The sequence below is a fragment of the Onychomys torridus genome, chromosome 7 (assembly GCF_903995425.1).
Source record: "Onychomys torridus chromosome 7, mOncTor1.1, whole genome shotgun sequence".
NCBI lineage: Eukaryota > Metazoa > Chordata > Mammalia > Rodentia > Cricetidae > Onychomys > Onychomys torridus.
In genome coordinates, this window is record NC_050449.1 from 57,254,016 (window position 1) to 57,272,151 (window position 18,136).

The 18,136-nt window shown below is 46.5% G+C and overlaps 1 non-coding gene across 1 annotated transcript; it reads left to right on the forward strand.

Moving 5' to 3' along the window:
* The first annotated feature begins 13,113 nt into the window (after positions 1 to 13,113).
* Positions 13,114 to 13,186, forward strand: Trnak-cuu. Its single transcript has one exon. It is a non-coding gene; the product is annotated as a tRNA-Lys (tRNA).
* The last annotated feature ends 4,950 nt before the right edge of the window (positions 13,187 to 18,136 follow it).

Consider the following 18,136-nt stretch of genomic DNA (forward strand, 5'->3'; position numbering starts at 1 on the left):
TTTAATTTTTCAAGACAGGGTTTCTCCATGTGGTCCTGGCTGTCCTGGAATGTGCCCCAGAGACTCGAGCTCAGAGATCCACTTGCCTCTGCCTCCTGAGCACTGGGATTTTCCCTCGTTTCCCTGGGAGAATGTATGGGGGCACAAGGCCAGTTTCACAAAGCTCTGGAGATGGGGGAGAAACAGACCCCTCTACCGTGGGCAGTGGGATTGCTTATAGCCTCAGCTGGCACCTACTCTCCTGGGACCCAGCCAGGCCTTCCTTGCAGACTTTGTCCTTGTCCTTGGGAAGGAAACATTAGCCCAGTTAATTTTTCATCACGCTAAGTGCAAAGTTCAGGAGAGGCAGGATAGGGGGTGGAGGCAGCTTTGTCTCCCTAGAAATAGAAAGTGAGCTCGGGTCAGAGCCAGGGATACCCACATGCTATCGTGTACCCGGTGTGGTTCCTGGGGGTTATCGTGCAGAGAAACAGACACCTGGCTGTAGTGAAGTTACTTAATCAACAGGTGGGAAACCTTAAACAACAGGAGAGTGTTGAGAGGCTTCTGCCTACATGTCACACAGAAGGGTGACATCTGGTGAAGGCAGGCCGACAAGCCAGGGTTGGAATTGTCACCAGAGGACCTCAGGCAGCAGGCAGCAGCTTTTTGTAGCCCCTACCACAGGTGGCCCTCCTAGAACCCAAAAAACCAACTTAACGTTGGAGCTCCATGTCAGCTGAGAACCAACTCCTGAAAGTTGCCCTCCGACCTCCATATGCAGGCCATGGCACATGCCCCACCCCCAAAAATTAATATATATACCCACAAATAAGTAAATGTAATTTTAAAGAAAAACACTGTAAGGGGCTGGAGAGATGGCTCAGAGGTTAAGAGCACCAACTGCTCTTCCAGAGGTCCTGAGTTCAATTCCCAGCAACCACATGGTGGCTCACAACCATCTGTAATGAGATCTGCCACCCTTTTCTGTATACATAATAAATAAATAAATCTTTAAAAAAATAAAGAAAAACACTTCTAACTGAAATCAATAAGTTAATAGTACAAGGCTATTTTTGTAAAATGTAGAATGACCATGTGCACATTGCCACCAAGAATATGAAATGGTGTTGCCTTTGTGGAGAACAGCATATTTACTCAAAAATATATATATAATTACCATAAGGTCCAGTGATTCCACTTCTAGGCACACACACACACACACACACACACACACACACACACACACTGAAAGTAGGAGTCCAAAGAGAGTATCTGCATACCAATATTCATACCAACATTATTTCACAATACCCAAAGCTGGAATTCCCACAAATGACTATGAATGGATAGACAAAGTGTGGTTTGAACACACAGTGGAATATTATTCAGCTTTAAAAAGACGTGCTGATTGTGTTGTGACGCAGATAAGCCTTGCAAACACTGTGCCAAGTGAAATAAGCTCATCACAAAGTGACTAAGAGGGTGTGATTCACATTTGCAGGGACAGAAAGCAGGTGGTGTTTGCCAGAAGCTGAGAGGCAGAAGCAGAGGTGCTGTGGGCTTATGGGCATGGAGCTTTTAGTGGGGAAGACAGAAGATTCCTGAAGGTGGATGGTGGTGAGGGCTATTCAACAGTGTAAGTATAGACCATACTCAGAACTGTACATTTAAAATGGGTAAAGTGCGGCTGGCAAGGTGGCTCAGCAGCTAAGAGTACTGGCTGCTCTCATAGGGGATGCCAGTTATGTTCCCAGCACCCACATGATGGTTCACAGCCGTCTGTAACTCTAGCTCCAGGAGATACAGTGCCATCTTCTGGCCTCTGTGGGCACTGCATGCATATTGTACACTTATTCAGGCAAAACATTCATACCCATAAAAATAAAATATTTAAAATGGATAAGATGTCTGATGTATTTTTCACTAAATAAAAATAGGTAGAAATTAAAATTTTAAAACCATATTGAGGGGGCTGGAGAGATGGCTTAGTGGCTAAGAGTACTGGCTGCTCTTTCAGAGGGCCTGGGTTCAATTTCCAGCTCCCACATGGCAGCTCATTATCTGTAACTCCAGTTCCAGGGGACTTGGCACCCTCACACAGACATATATACAGGCAAAACACCAATCACATAAAAACATGTCTTAAAAAAAATTGGACACAGATGTTTGAGGGTGGATATATGGACAGGAAAATTAAGGCTAAACAGGAAAAATAAATTTAGGGATCTATACTGATCAGTGTCCTTTGTAGGAAGAGTGTGGTTAACCAAATTCTTTCGTCCAGCTTGACAAGGTTAAGATGCTATATTCAGTACATAGCATTAGGAAGAATGCTAATTTCTATGGCTTACCCAAAGGACAGTGCCTATGGCTTCCAGCCCTACCCAGTTCTAGGATCGAGATCTCTCACCTATGGTGAGCCCAGTGAAAGTGATGATAAATGCTTATCTAAATACCTCCCTAGGGATGCACAGACCCTATCTGATATCTTAAGAAGCAGAGGTAGGGGACAATGGCATCTGAGGGTCTGCTCTGTGTACGGCTCTCAAGGATGAGGTCATAATTAAGGTTCTTGTAGTCCTGGACTGAGGATGTAGCCCAGTTGTTTAAGTGCTTGTCTAAAGTCCTGCACAAAGTCCTGGATTCCACATCCATCACCGGATAAAATAGACAGTCACACATATGCCTGAAATTCCAACACTCCGATGGTCAAAGGCAGAAGGAGAAGTTAAAGGTCCTTGGCTACCATAAGGAATGTTCCAGGGTAGCCCTGATTCCATGAGAACCTGTCTCAAAAAAAATAAATAAATAAATAAATAAATAAATAAATAAATAAATAAATAAATAAATCTTTTCCTAGTCTCTCTTGTTAACCACTGTTTCATAAAAGACAGACCAGAACTGCCCAGGCAGGGTGGTGCATGCCTTTAATCCCAGCACTTGGGAGGCAGAGGCAGGTGGATCTCTGTGAGTTCCAGGACAGCCTGGTCTACAGAGCGAAATCCAGGACAAGCACCAAAACTACACAAAGAAACCCTGTCTCGAAAAACCAAAAATAAAAAAGACCAGACCAGAGACCCTGGAAGCTGAGCCACTCTTGGCCCAAAGTAGACTGGCTATGGACTGCTGGTCCATGACTTCCAGTCCAGCTGGTCTCCTCTGTCATCAGAGCCCTCAGTGAGATCTCTAGTGCTCATCATGGAGTGTTCCTGGAAGATCAAGGCTCTGACAGAAAGAACCAATGTCTCCGCTGTCCAGGGAAAGTCCTGAGGGGACGCAGAAACAGGGCTGAGGCTGCAACAGTGAAGACAGGTTTGTGGAACTGTTTTGAGTTTTTGTTTTTGTTTTTGTTTTTTCAGGATCTCCCTCCTGTCCTTAAGAAATTGCAGCTCTGAGATCTCTGGGGTCCTTCCTGTTCCTGTTTCATGTTTTCAGACCCCAGCCCCACTTGTTTTTAGTGCTGTGGATACATGCTGTGTGAGTTTTCCCCTGTATTCACATGGTCTTCGTGTTTGTATTTATCTCGTACAAATGCACGTATCTTCATAGAGGTCACTGTGTTTTCCTTTCCTCTTTCCTGGGACAGTTACTCACTAACATGGCCTTGGCTCATATGCCAGCTTAGCACATAGACCTAAAAAGTAGAAGTTAGAAAACCACTGTTTCATTGTCACTGCATTATTTTTAAAAACACAGACATGTGGATAGCCCCCAGAGGGATGTGCTCTAATGAAATGTTCTAGAGAAGTGACAAGATTGTGTGCTTTTATATTACCTCACTAATGTCTTGTCATCCTTCCATTAAAATCGATAGTCATATATCCTCAAAGAAACTGAATTCAGGGTCTTGAACAAATATTTGCACACCAGTGTTCAAAGAGGCTTCAAAAGATGGAAGCCATCCAAATGCCACAAGCAGATGGATGGAAGCAGAATGCAGTGTGTATAGACCTACAATAGAATATTGTTCAGCCCTAAGGAAGGAAGTTATATCATGCCATAGCCTCCGCGTACCTTGAGAACTTCATATGCTCAATAAGCATGTCAGTAACGGGAGAACAAATGTCTGACCTGCTAAGATGGGAGACTTAGAGTAACGACATCACAGAGATGGGAAATAGCATGGGTTTATAGGCACAGCGGGGCGGGGGGGCAGGAATGGGGGTCAGTGCTCAAGGGTATAGAGTTCTGCCGGATGAAGAACGGAAATGGATGGTGGACCGGCAAGATGGCTCAGCAAGTCAAGGTGCTTGCCGCCAAGCCTGACAATTCCACGTGGTGGAATGAGAGAACCAACATCCAAAAGTTGTCCTCTGACCTCCACATGTGCACTGGGACACATGTGTACACACACACACACACACACACACACAGAGAGAGAGAGAGAGAGAGAGAGAGAGAGAGAGAGAGAGAGAGAGAATAAACGTAATCAGAAACTGACAGAGCTGACAGAGATGGGGAAGGAAAGCAAAACAATATGAATGTATTTCATGCTGTGGAAAGTTCTTTTTTGTGACAGAGTCTCAAGTATCCTAGGCTGGCCTTGAACTTTCCAGGTTGGAAAAAAAAAGAAAAAGAAAATTCCAAACTGAATGCAGAGTGTCGTTTAAAAACAAAAAAATCACTGACTAGAAATGAATTTTGGAGACAAAAAGCACACACCACACAGGTGGCAGCAGGGGGTCCCCCCTGGGTGAGGCAGTAGACCCTAGTGTCTAAGAGAGGAGATGATGGCTGCCTGTGTCTGTCATCAGGCCTCAGAGGGCCACAGAGCTCCTGTATGTGACCAGAGGGAAAGTGTAAACCTGGCCTCTCAAGATCCCACATGCATCTAGAATCTTCTGCCGCTTGCTGACCACCCCACATCAGCAGGCTGTGGGAAGTCCCGGCCCTGATTTGGAGAGGATGAGGTAAGTTTAGAGAGACAAGGGAAAGCTATCCACTCCCAGCAACTCAATCTTACCAAGCAGAAGAACGACAGCTTCAAGTTAAATATGTCTAGTGGGTATTGTAAAAACAGACCATTTTCATCACAGAGAGACACTTTTAAATTTCACAATGACTTCTTTGCTCATAAATACTTTCTGTTGTAAAAACAAAAAGAAATCAAATGCTGCCTGTGTTGTGGCCTTGAAAGCTATTCTTACCAGAAAAACAGGTCGCAGAAGACCACGGACTGAGTGATTCCACCCCTAGGAAGGTCCAGGAGAAGCCCATCTTAGAGACAGAAAGACTAGTTGCCAAGGGCTGGGGGAGGGGCTGGGGAGTGATGTGAGGAAAATGTTCCCAAACTGGCCACCAGGCTGCAGTTGACCTTGGCTTGGACCAGGTCAACGCACTTCGAATAAGTGACTTTTCAAGACTCAACCTTAGACAGGGCATCAATAGCCACGCCCTCATGGCTTGGAACCTTCTCAGAAGGGACGCTGTAACAGCTCTGAGAGCTGGGGGATAGAGAGGAGTACTTCGAAGTGCCATCTCCTGAACACGGCATGGCTTGTTCATGGACTCCTGCACAAGACCTGCGCACCCACAGTCAAGCCCACAAGATTGGTCAGCGTGCCAGCAGGTGGCACTAACTGGACCCTGGGTTACAAAAAAACATAGGAGAGGACATGAAGGTGGGAAGGGTACATGTTCAGGTTGTGCCTGAGTCGAATGAGAGAATTTCGGATGGAGATGATCAAGACCCGCTGTAGCTGGGCATGGCGGCGTCCGCACCTTTAACACCAGCTCTTGGGGACGCAGAGGCAGGCAGATCTCTGAGATTCTGGAAGCCAGCCTGGTCTATAGGGCAAATTCCAGGAAAGCCAGAGCTGTACACAGAGAAACCTTGTTTCAAAAAAACCAAACCAAAACACCAACAAACAAAAGACATTGTATACATGTGTAAAGATAACAAAGAATAAATAAACAGTAACATTTTAAAAAGTTGGCTTCCGAGTTAGCTTAACTGAATATCCTAAACACAGCTGAATTGCCCATTTTCAAATGGGTGACATAGGGCTAGAGAGACCGCTCCATAATTGAGAATGTGTGGGTACCGATCCTCCATAGGACCCAAGTTTGGTTCCCAGCATCTGTGTCAAGCAGCTTACATCTGCTTGTAATTCCAGCTCCAGGAGCTCTGACCTCTCTCGTCTCCTCACACACATATAGACAGGCACACATACACATAATTTAAAATAAAGTATGACCTGAAGAAATGAATGACTCATTAGTTAGGAGCACTTGTTGCTCTTTCAGAGGCCTGAGGTTCAAGCCCTAATACCTACATGATGGCTCACAATCGTCCATAAATCTAGTTCTAGATCTGATTTCTTCTCCCTGACCTCGGAGAGCACCAGGCATGGGTGTGGTACACTTGAACACAAGCAGGCACAACACTCATACACATACATAAATACATCTAAAAGAAAAAATCTATGAAAATCTAGTCTTTAGAAAACTAATATATTGGATCTTTAAAAAACTGGGTGCTTTGTATGACAGGGCTGTATCTCACTGGGAGTTTCTTTGTAAGTAGCACAAGTTGGCCCATACTGAGATCTCTTGAGCACTAGGTCCTGTTTCAACCAGATGAGTGAACTTGTTGAGTTTCCATAACTACCCATGGCCCACGCCATGATCAATCCCTGTGTAGGAGACCACAGCGAGACAAGCAGCATGGTGTCTGTGAGCAGCCACACTTTGGCAACCCAGACAGTCTGCTGGGTAGCCCTCGCCCTTAACCATACTCAAATAATGTTCAGCACACTGAAAAGAATCCTCTGCAGCCACCTGCTTTCCTGTTGAACACACTGTGAATGTCTCACTATGCCCATAAATATGTGCATCTGACGGTGTCCTGAAGTCTGGAGAGCATGCTGTCACATGGGTCTACCCTGACTTATTAAACTCATTTCCCACAATGGCTTCCGCTTCTATTTGATGTCACAAAAGTGACTCTCCAACATGTCTGGGCAGGCACATTAGTTCCTATTCCTGATTATTTACTTTAAATAACTCCTAGAAGAATCGATACGTTTCATGACTTTGCCACATGGCCTTGAGAAAAGCTATGCAATCCCGCCACACTGCCTTATGAGAGGGCTGACACCCAGGACAAAGTCTATGCATGAAGACTAGGAAGTTTCGGTGTAAGCTGTCGCTTTGGTTGTTTTGGTTTGCTCTAAAACTAGCAAGTAAGAACAAGGATCTCTTCCAAAGACTTGCCAGCATGGAGCCGAAAGCTACCTGCCTCCCAGTGTGTCAGTGTTGGGCGCAATCTCCTTCCTACACTCATGTAGCTACGAGGTTCTCAGAACTCAATCCTCTCCCTGGGGGACCTCATTTGCCCTGAGTCTCAGGATCATATTTTCAAGGTTTTTTGTGTGTGATTCATGTAAGCATATACATGTGTTTGTACGTGGTCAAAGATGGCCTCTCTCACTTTCCACGCTGACTGTTGAGACAGAGTCTCTCACTAAATCTAGAGTTCACTGATTGAAAGAGACTGCTTGTCCAACAAACCCGAGGATCCTCCTGGCTCTGCCTCCTGGGTGCTGGGACTTTAGGTGTTTGCCTCCATGCCTGGCCTTTTACATGGGTGCTGAGATCCAAACTCAGGTGAACACTTTACCAACTGAGCCATCTCCCCAGCCCCTCAGGGTAACACCTAGAAACCACTGCCCAAATACGAATGTACTGCCTTAAATCTCAACTTTTCCCCAAGCCTCCCCACTGGAGGATCCCAGGCATCTCAGCATCGCTGTTAGCTACTAAACCCATCCGCTTCCTCCAGAGCCACAGCTTTGGCCTACAGTCAACCCAGTCAGCAGCTCTGAGGCTTCTCCCTCCACACACCCAGCAGCCCAGCCCCAAACAAGGACATCATCTCCAACCCCAGCCTCCTTCTCATTCAAATCTCTGGAGCACACTCCCCCAATGACTGTAATATTTTTCTAATCATCCCCGTTCTCTGCTGGCTGTCGGAGTGAGTGCTCTCAGGCACAGGCCTAATCTTCGTCTCCTTTGCTCACTGAAAAACCGTTGTCACTGTTTCTGGCTCTAATGTCCAATAGGAATATAATGATTGTGTGATTGGAAATGTTCTAGACTATGTTAAGAATGAACAAAAGCCACTTTTTTTAAGTTTTATTTTTATTATTTTTTAAAATTATGTGTATGCATGTGCATCTATGGGGAGTTTTGGGTAGGTGTGAGTGCAGGTGTCTATGGAGGCCAGAAGAGGGCATCAGCTCCCCTGGAGCTGGAGTTATAGGTAGTTGTGAACTGCTTGATGTGAGTTCCGGGAACCAAACACAAGTCCTCTGGAAGAATAGTGTGTGCTCTTAACCACAGAGCCATCTCTCCAGTCCTGGAGTGGTATTAATTTAATAATGTATTTTTTTAACTGCATCTGTTCTGTGTATTGTCATTTCAAGACGTAATCAATACAACAGTGCTGATTTTGTACACGTGCAGTCTTCCTAATTCACTGTATGTGTCACATATATGTCTCATTAGGACTGGCCACAGGTGCTCAGTGCCCACATATGCAAGCAGCCACCCTGTGGGAGAGCAGAGAAGTAGAGGCTGAGGGTACTGCAGATGCGATCTGGCCCACCTCACATGTCATGCTATGCCCCACATCCCATCTTCTCTCCAGGCAGATCACATGATTTCTGGTTCTTTTATGCCCTGTGCCTTGAATCACTTCATATCTACCTTCCTTCCTTCCTCCCTTCCTCCCTTCCTCCCTTCCTTCCTTCCTTTCTTTCTTCCTTCCTTCCTTCCTTCCGAGGCCCTCTCCTTCCCCCTCAATCCTGGACCTCACATGCTAGGCAGATGCTCTTCCACTGAGCTACCCACTCCCAGCCCCTCTGAGACATTTCTGTATCTCTAGTCCCTGCCCAGCTCTCCAACCAGCACCTCCTTGTCTGAGGCCAAGTTTGAGAATCACCATTGTTCTTGTTTCCAGAGTAGGGCTAAGCCTCACTCTGCCCCTGTTTGGGACTCCACACCAATTAATACCCATAGTTCATTGGTGCACAAACCTATTGCCTACACTGATCTTGACACACAAGATTTAAACCCCTTAGTGTGCAGGAACTTGACTTGCTTTTCTGTCTACCATGCCAGTGCCTGAGCTCATCAAATGTGCTAACAAGTGTTGGGACGTCCCACTCCACAGATACCAGCTAAGCAATGTTCACTGGTGCCCTGCTCTGAATATGTAAGAAATGGAAAGATCTTAAATGTTCTCCAACAGATTAATGGATAATGAAAAAGTGGTACATATACACAATGGAATACTATTCACCTCTAAAGGAAAATGAAATCATGTCATTTGCAGGTAAATGGACAGAACTAGAATAAATTATATTAAGTGAGGTAAACTCAGGCCCAAAAAGACAAACACAATATGTTCACTCTCATCTTGGCTCCTAACTCCAAATCTTTATGTGTGAGTATACAACATGGAATAACCCATCACAGAAAACCACAGCTGGACACAATGAAGAAACCAATGGATCATGGGGAGCCCACCCCCAACAGAAACATCTACATCACATCTGGCTCAGGGAGCATCACTGAAGAGGGACAGAAGGACTTTAAAAGCCAGAATACCAAGCCACCTGCTGTGAAAGTCTTCCCTAGAACTGGTGTATAAAAAGACCCGAACAATGGCAATGTCCACAGACATACCAATGGAGCAGAGGAGACGTTTCACGGGGTTCCAACCCTGCACAAAGTCCTGCAAGCAAGTAAGGACGGGCAAGAGAAGGAGAATTAGCCTCTCCTAGGAATGAGCCCCTTAACCGTTATCTAATAAAGTGGTCAGCTCTGAAACCATATACATATAAACAACACAATGGACTCAGCAGGTTGTATTTACATTTTGGTGTATATATACATATGTGTGTCTGTGTCTATAACAACAGTAATCAAAGAAAAAGAGGTTGTTGAGCTGGGAGTGGTGGGGCACGCCTTTAATCCCAGCATTCAGGAGGAAGAGGCAGTGGATCTCTGTGAGTTCGAGGCCAGCCTGGTCTACAAAGTGAGTTCTAAGACATCCAGGAATGCGCGGAGAAATCATGTCTCAAAAAACAAAACCAAGAAAAGAAAAGGCTGTCAATTGAGAGTGATAGGATGGCCATGGAAGGTGGGGGGAGGGTCTTGGGAGGGGTTAGAGGGAAGAAAGGGAAGAAGTAATATAATTACACTTTAATTAAAATATACTTTAAAATGGGAAAAATAAATGTTTGGAGTGTGGAGTGAGGTCTCATAGTTTAAATAAGGCATGCTGTCTTATACTGCAAGCCTTCCCTCAGTCCTGGGCACCCACAAGTGTCTGGGTTGAGGGGTGTCAGAAAGCCTAGTCAGTTGTGCATGCACATTGCTGAGATGGGGCAGTCTGGATCACTGTCTTCCTGTTTCTGGTAGGAACTCAGCTTTAGTGTGCTATATTTTACTGCCCTTAGATCCTTTCTAGGAAATGACAGGAACCTGCACATTGCAGGGTGATCAACAGTTCTCCATCAGTGTGGTATTCACCCATAGATCCAGAGGCTCCAGGGAAGAAATCCCTCAGCCTGAAGAAAAAAAAAAAAAAGCTGAAGTTTAGGGCCTTTGGGGAAACGGCAGGGGAGTAGACTAGCCAGGCTCTTTCAATGGACCCATTCTCAACTTGGCACCTACACTCTTACCCATGGTGTCCATGTCTGTAAGATCAAGGAATTGCAATCACCTTGGGACATGGAAACTCGGAACTCCGTCCCCCTTCATTGCCATAGCCACAGAAGACATTGCTAATCAATTACCCAGTTCTTCCTTTCCTTGGAATCCTTCTTAAACTCTGCCAGCTCTCGGGCTGCTGGCTGAAACCTGTTTGTCTTCGAGACTCTGGCTCTGGCCTAATTCCACCAATGGAGACTCATTCCTCTGGCCTTCGGGAATCCCCCTCCAGATACAAATGACGGTGGGAGAGTAACACCTCAAGTTCCTGTCAGCTTTAATCAACAGCTGAACTCCTCAGGCTGATCCTGCCAAGACCACCCAGGAGGCCCTGGAGATAAGAGCAAGAGAGGAGCTGATGGAAGGAAGCCGGTACCATGAGGGCATCTGCACTCATGTTGGACCTGAGCATCCATCTTGGGAGATACATCCAGGGTATTTTTTTGAGGAAATGCCGGATGATAACAGCATGGCCCTTGAGTGGTGGCACAAGCTTCGTGCCACAGCCAGAACATACAGGCTGTGTTCCCATTCACTCCAGCAGACAGGGCAGGGACTCAGCTGGGTAAGCAAAGACTGTGTGGCCTTGGGTAGCACCTGGCCCAAGGCAGTCTCTCCATGAAGGTTCCAATGGATGAACAGAGGCACACTCCATTCTTGGAGTCAGCTGCATAACCCTAAGCTCCCAGCCAGCCAGCAGCGGATGTTTTCACAGGGGGTCCCTCCACCCCTCACATTTTCCAAGCAAAGCCCTGTTACCCTAACTTAACACCCAGAACACACACAATTCTAAACTCCCCCTCAAACTCAGACCCCCACTCCCTGTGGTTTTGTGGTGTGTGACACACCCATTCGGTGTGTTTTTGAAGTAGATTTAAGCCAGGTTGAGGCAGGAATGCATTTATCTTTTGGGGGCTGCATCAGGGAATCTAAAAATCTCCTCTTGGACTCAAATTCTCTGGGAAGGTTGGGGTTCCAAGCCTAGCACCCCAGCACTCCAGCTATGTGTTTCAGGGTTGGTCAATCCTAATGTGGGGATTTTGTTCATGAAGGATTAGTCAGCACCAGGAAGGGGTCTGACTACATGTGGAGACTCTAAGTAGATATATTAATTATGAGAAGGAACAGCATGTCCCTTTATTTCAAAATAAAACTAAGGAAGCTTGTTGCTCCCACACATGAATGCCCCCCTTGTGTGTCTCTCTGTCTGTGTTTGTGAGCTGACTGATTTCTGCTCATACTCCAGCATAGTGCTACTTGGAACAAGTGTCCTTTTGGGAGTGGACATGTTATTTAATTTAGAAGACATGATCTACCCTGAGCATCTACTCCAAGAAAGCCCTCCTTGGCTGACCAGAGGGACCAGCAGGGCAAAACGGGGAGGCACTTAGGCCAGGGGCAAAAGTCCCCACCCCACCCCAGTCCATGAAAAAAAAAGCTAAACTCAATTGCACAAATCCTGGATTTTGTAATCAGAATCTCTAGAAGGAAGCCATTCTGAGCGCAGCATGCAGTGGACAAGTAGTGTACTTCCGTTCCGTTTAAACCAGAAACCAGTTTGGTTTCAACCTCCTCAAGGAAGGCTTGATCTTCTAAGGTATCTCCCTACCTCAGCCCATCCTCTGGCCAGTGCCTGCAGGCACACAGAGATGAACCAGACAAGAGCCAACCACAGGCACCAGAACCCAACCACTCGAGGCTCCATACTTTCGTCCTGGAGCTGGTGAAGAGGAAAAAACGGTCTTTGTTTCTGCGCACCTTGGCTGCCACAGTTCCAGAGTCCTGGGACAGATGCTGTGAGTCAAGCCATGTTCCCGGGAACTGCACTCACGTTAGGGCTTTTGGGCATCAACACACACACACACACACACACACACACACACACACACACACACACACATACACGCACACGCACACGCACACGCACACGCATGCATGTGTATGTCCATATGTGCATGCATATGGAAGCTAAAAGTCAGTATCAAGTATCTTCCTCAATCACTCTCCACCTTAGCTTTTGAGACAGGGTCTCTCATTGACCCTAGAGCTCACCAGTTCAATTGGACTGGCTGGGCAGTGATCCCTAGAAATACACTTTTTGGGTTTTTTGTTTGTTTGTTTGCTGTTTTGTTTTGTTTTGTGAGATAGGGTTTCTCTGTGTAGCTTTGGAGCCTGTCCTGGAACTTGCTCTGTAGACCAGGCTGGCCTCAAACTCACAGAGATCTGCCTGTCTCTGCCTCTTGAGTACTGGGATTAAAGGCGTGTGCCACCACCTCCAGGGATAGAAATATTCTTGTTCCTGCCTCTCCAACACTGGGATTACAAACCTGTGCTGCTTTATCTGGTGGTCTAGTGGTTAGGATTCGGCGCTCTCACTGCTTGGCCCGGGTTCGATTCCCGGTCAGGGAACCAGCCCGGCTAGCTCAGTCGGTAGAGCATGAGACTCTTAATCTCAGGGTCGTGGGTTCGTGCCCCACGTTGGGCACCAGATATTGGTGAAATTATTAAGGCCATTCCATGTAGTTAAAAGGGAGGTTTATTTTGTGGGGTAACTTACAAATGAAGGGATAGGTTGTAGAGTCTGGCAAAGGTATGGCGCAGTCTGGCAGTGTTCTCTGGAGAACTCTGCTCAGTCTACCTCCAGCGTCCAGGGTCTCAGAACCAAGAGAGCCCTCCTCCCGATCCTGGGTCTTCTGCTTCCTCCTCTCCCCGCCTTGTGAGCATGACCATTACCGAAGCCTCAATGGGGGTTGGAACTTCCAGGCCAATGCTGGGATGGCTACCCACTACATTAGAAGACATTGCTTGCTTTGCTATCTCTGCAAGGAATCCCATTTGGATCCTTTGTAGACACAAACCCCAATTTCCATGACTCACAGGCAGCTTGCTGTTGGTCCCTGAGCACATCACAGAACTCTTCACAGTTGGTTCCTCACCCTCCACAATGAGGTAATGAAGGGAAGGCACTCTTGGGGCTGAGACTCCCTGCCCCTATTCCCCCTAAGATTTATTTTCATTTTGTGTATGTGCATAGGTATGCTCACATGAGTACAGTGCCTATGGAGCCCATAAGAGGACACTGAAGAGGGCATTGGATCCTCTGGAGATGGAGTTATAGGAGGTTGTGAGCCACCTGATATGGATGCCGGGAACCAAACTCAGGCCCCTGCAAGAGCAACAAGAACTCTTAACCACTGATCCATCTCTTCAACCTTGACACCCTCCTCTAACACCACCCATCTTTCCCACCACACACCCACAAGTGTAACGGCATCCACCCATGTCCTCATTTACACAGTGGCACTGTAAGGCCCTCCCCTGGTCCAGAAACCTTCCTGTACAAGGTCAGGCTTCAGAGTTGAAGGCATTTAGTTAAAGCCAGAAGAACTAGGTATGGCTTCTCCTGTCCCATAGGTGTGTCTTTGTCTGTCCGGAAGAGGATCATGGGAGAACCGTCTCTCTTCTTTGGAGCTCCCAGCCCTCCTTAGGCTCAGGTGGGCTCTGCTTTTTCTACAGGGGGTTCAATAAGCAGATGGGGAGTCAAGGAAAAGAGACTTTGAGTTTTGCTACTCAGGGTCTAAAACTCCAGTTCCCTAGGCTGGCGTGTAGCATGCATGTATGAAGCCCCCGGGTTTGATGTCAACACTATAAAATAATATAAAGTAAATAAAACTGAGTTGCTTGCTGGTCTTGCCCAGGTTAAGTCAGGGTTACAGTGTGAGCAGATTTCCCCATCCCTGGGTAATGCCCTTTTACATAACTTACACATGAGTAATGAATGGGACCATGTTTGTGCAGTTTATTTAGATAAGAAAACAACCTCAGCCTCCTGGGAGGGGCCGCCGCAGAGGGCAAGGCACAAGTTAGTTATTAATCACCATTTGGAGGAGGCGGTGTTCTTAAGCCGCATAGCAGCAGAGTGGGCACAACGCTAGAGTCAAAGGCCTGCGTCCAAGTCTCCGTCCCACCTACCATCTCTGTGTTCAAACTGTACTTTGTCTCCAAACCTCAGTTTCCCTCTTCTGTGAAGAGGAGAGTGGCATTTCTCCTACCCTGGAGGCTCTTAGCCAGCTAGGGTGATGGAAAGGACAGACATGAATTGTAAAATGTGTAATGAGATAAGAAGGTGTCATCCAGCAGTATGCATTGAGCTCATGCTGAGGCACCAGGAGACAGAGGCAAACCAGGAACAGAGCAGAGAGAGCCACATAGGAAGGCTCCTCGACATAAGGCCCAGGCAGGCAAACTCTGGTGATGAGCAGACTTGCTGCTGCTGGCGAATGAATCACACACACACACACACACCCTCCCTCACCCTTCAACACTTTGGAACAAAGCCCTAACTCAATTACTTTTTGTTGTTGTTTTAAATGCAGGAGGGGGAGGGGACCTCAGTTAAAGCCCATGTAAACAAGAGGACCAAAGTTGGGGTCCCCAGAACCCACATAAATGCCAGGTGTATGTGTGTGTGTTGGGGGTGGCCTAACTATAATTCCAGCTTCAGAAGGCAGAGAGACAGAGGATCCCAGAGCAAACTGGCTAAGGAGTCTAGGCACATGGGTGAGCTCTGAGTTTGATTGAGAGACCCTGCCTCACTGAATAATGTGAAAGAGCAATCAAGGATGGTTCCCACCATCAACCTCCAAATGTCAGGTCGCCACAAGCATGAGTACATGTACCCACATGAGAGAATATGCACACACAGAAACCATACACACATGCAGGTAAAAAAAAAAAAAAAAAGAAAGAAAGAAAGAAAATTTTAATGTTTTGTTTTACTTTTTGGTTAAACAGGAACTATTTTTCTAACAAAGAGTTAAAACACAGCCTGAGGTTATAAAGCTCAAAAATCAAGTCTGCTCTGGCTGAAACGGCTCTGGGCCTAGAGCCAGGACTATCTGTGCCACAATTTACCCACCCACCCACCTCACTCCCTAATCCCACTCCTCAGCAGCCCCCAAGGTACCTACCCTGAGCACTGCAATTTCCAGCTCCCAAGCAACCCCCATCTGTGAGGTACACACCCCAACCATGTTCTTTTTTTTCATTTTTCTTTTTTCTTTTCTTTCTTTTTTTTTTTTTAAGATTTATTTATTTGTGTTTATGTATGAGTGCTCTATCTGCATGTACACTTTTATGCCAGAAGAGGGCAACAGATCCCACTACAGACATTTGTGAACCACCATGTGGTTGCTGGGAATCTAACTCAGGACCTCTGGAAGAACAGCCAGTGCTCTGAACCACTGAGCCATCTCTCCAGCCCCCCAAACCCCAGCCATGTTCTTACAAAGAGGAGTGTACACAGGTCTTCTGAGAAGCTGTGACTTTGAGGGACACTGGACACTGTCCAAGCGTCTGTGTGCATACTGAGAGTCCCAGGGGTGCAGGACAACTGAGAATGTGAAAGTAAATGTATGGGAGCCACAGTGAGCAGCAAGCAGGGGTCACGTGAGTGTACCATGGCGTGCAAAGAGCAAGCTGAAGGATATGGGGTTGTGTAAAGTCTACATATACGCAAAATAACTGTACATTCTTGGTAACACATAGTGAGTATTAAGCTGTACCTGGGAAACAGGGAAGCTTCTAGAAGGAATCATAGAAAACTATCTACATCTTTGGAATAGACCATATTTTCCTAAGCTAGGCACAAAAAGACACAAACTGTAAAATAAGATCAGTAAGGTGGACTTCACTACAGCTAAGAACTGTCCACGACAAGAAATATTGAAAAGATATTTTACAATCTATGTGTCTAAAAATCTCATCCAGGGGTAGCATGGCAGCTTATGCTTTAACACCAGCACTTGGGAGGCAGAGGCACACATTCAAGGTGTGCGTTCAAGGTAATCCCGGTCTACATACCAAGCTCTAGGCCAGCCAAGGCTGCACAGTGAGACCCTGTCTCAAACAAACAAACAGAAGAACTTTCCCCAGATTATACAATAAATTCCTATAAATTAATAAGAAAAAGACTCTCACTTTTTAAAAATCAAATTTGAATGGCACTTTTAAAAAGAGGCCTTTTCTATGCTGATCAAAGGGTTGCCAAGCATACAAAAAAAAAAAAAAAGTGTTCAACATCAATAACCAGCCAGAACACACAAACCAAAGCACAAAGCCACACACCACTGCACACCTATCACCATGGCTGAAATTTAAGCCAGTAACAACATTGGTATCACCAAGGATGTGGCTCACCAAGCCTCTTAGATGTCACCAGTGGGCTGGCAATATATCTCAGGATAAAGGCGCTTGCTACCATACCCGAAAATCTGAGTTTGGTCCCTGGAACATGGTCAAAGGAGAGAACTGGCTCCTGCAAGTTGCCCTCTGACCTCCCTAGTCATGCTGTGCACATGTGTGCACACACATGCACATACATACACAAAAATAATGTAAAGACTGCCTTCATGAGAGTGTGCTATGTGAGTAGAGAATGAGGCCTGTGAGAAGGAAGACTTTCCAACTTGACTTTTATGTATACAGACTAGAAAATGGTCATTCCAAATGTCCAGTGGACAGTGAGGGAGCACACCTGTGTGCTCATGGGACACAGAGAAGGGGTATGGCTAGAGCAGAAGGTCGAGTCAGGTCAGAACAGAGGGAAAAGAATAGAGTTAGCTTGGTAGAAAAGGGTTGGCCAGTCTAGAGTCCCAGATCCAAGTCAAACTCTACCACTAGCTAGCCTGGCGACCTTGGGGGACAGTCACTCCAACTCTCTGGTCTCAACTTCTCTTTTTGAATAGAAATGGTTTGACCCCCATAGCAGAGCTGCCTGGTGTGCTGGGTGGTGTTTGATACAATAATTCCACAGGGGTCCCTCTTAGTAAGGGCGGCACAGTGAGTGTTCACTGCCTTCATCCCAGCAGACCCAAGAGCCCAGAATGACACAGAGAGCACCAAGAACCTCCATGTTGGGAAGTAAAGGCTAGACTAGACCATCTGAGTGGAGTGAACACATCCACCAGCACTTCCAAGGAAACAAAGACCGGAACAGAAAGAAGATTGTGATGGAAAGTCTTTGGAAAGAATTGCAAAGTGTGTGACAGGGTCCCTGGACATGCAAGAGACAGGAGGAAGCACTTCAAAGACTCCTCGGAGAGCTTGCCTTGGGACCTTGGAGTCTGAGGGACACAAAGACTGTCTGGTTCATATCTAGGGAAGCTGAAGGCAAGAAGCTATCTAGAGCAGCTGGAGCAAGGATCTGGGACTACCCCAGAAGGAAGGGCCCTATTGATGTGCCATGGAGGGGGATGGCTTGCTAAGGTATCCCAGGCTAAACTGTATTGTTTATGACCCCTGGGAGTGACATAGCCATAAGCCTAGGGAGGCCACAGCAGGGAGAAAGGGCAGCTACAGGAGGTACAGGAGGCAGGTACTCAGAATGGAGCTGCGCCCCAGGGCACGCCTGTGTAGCTTGAGTCAACTGGAACTG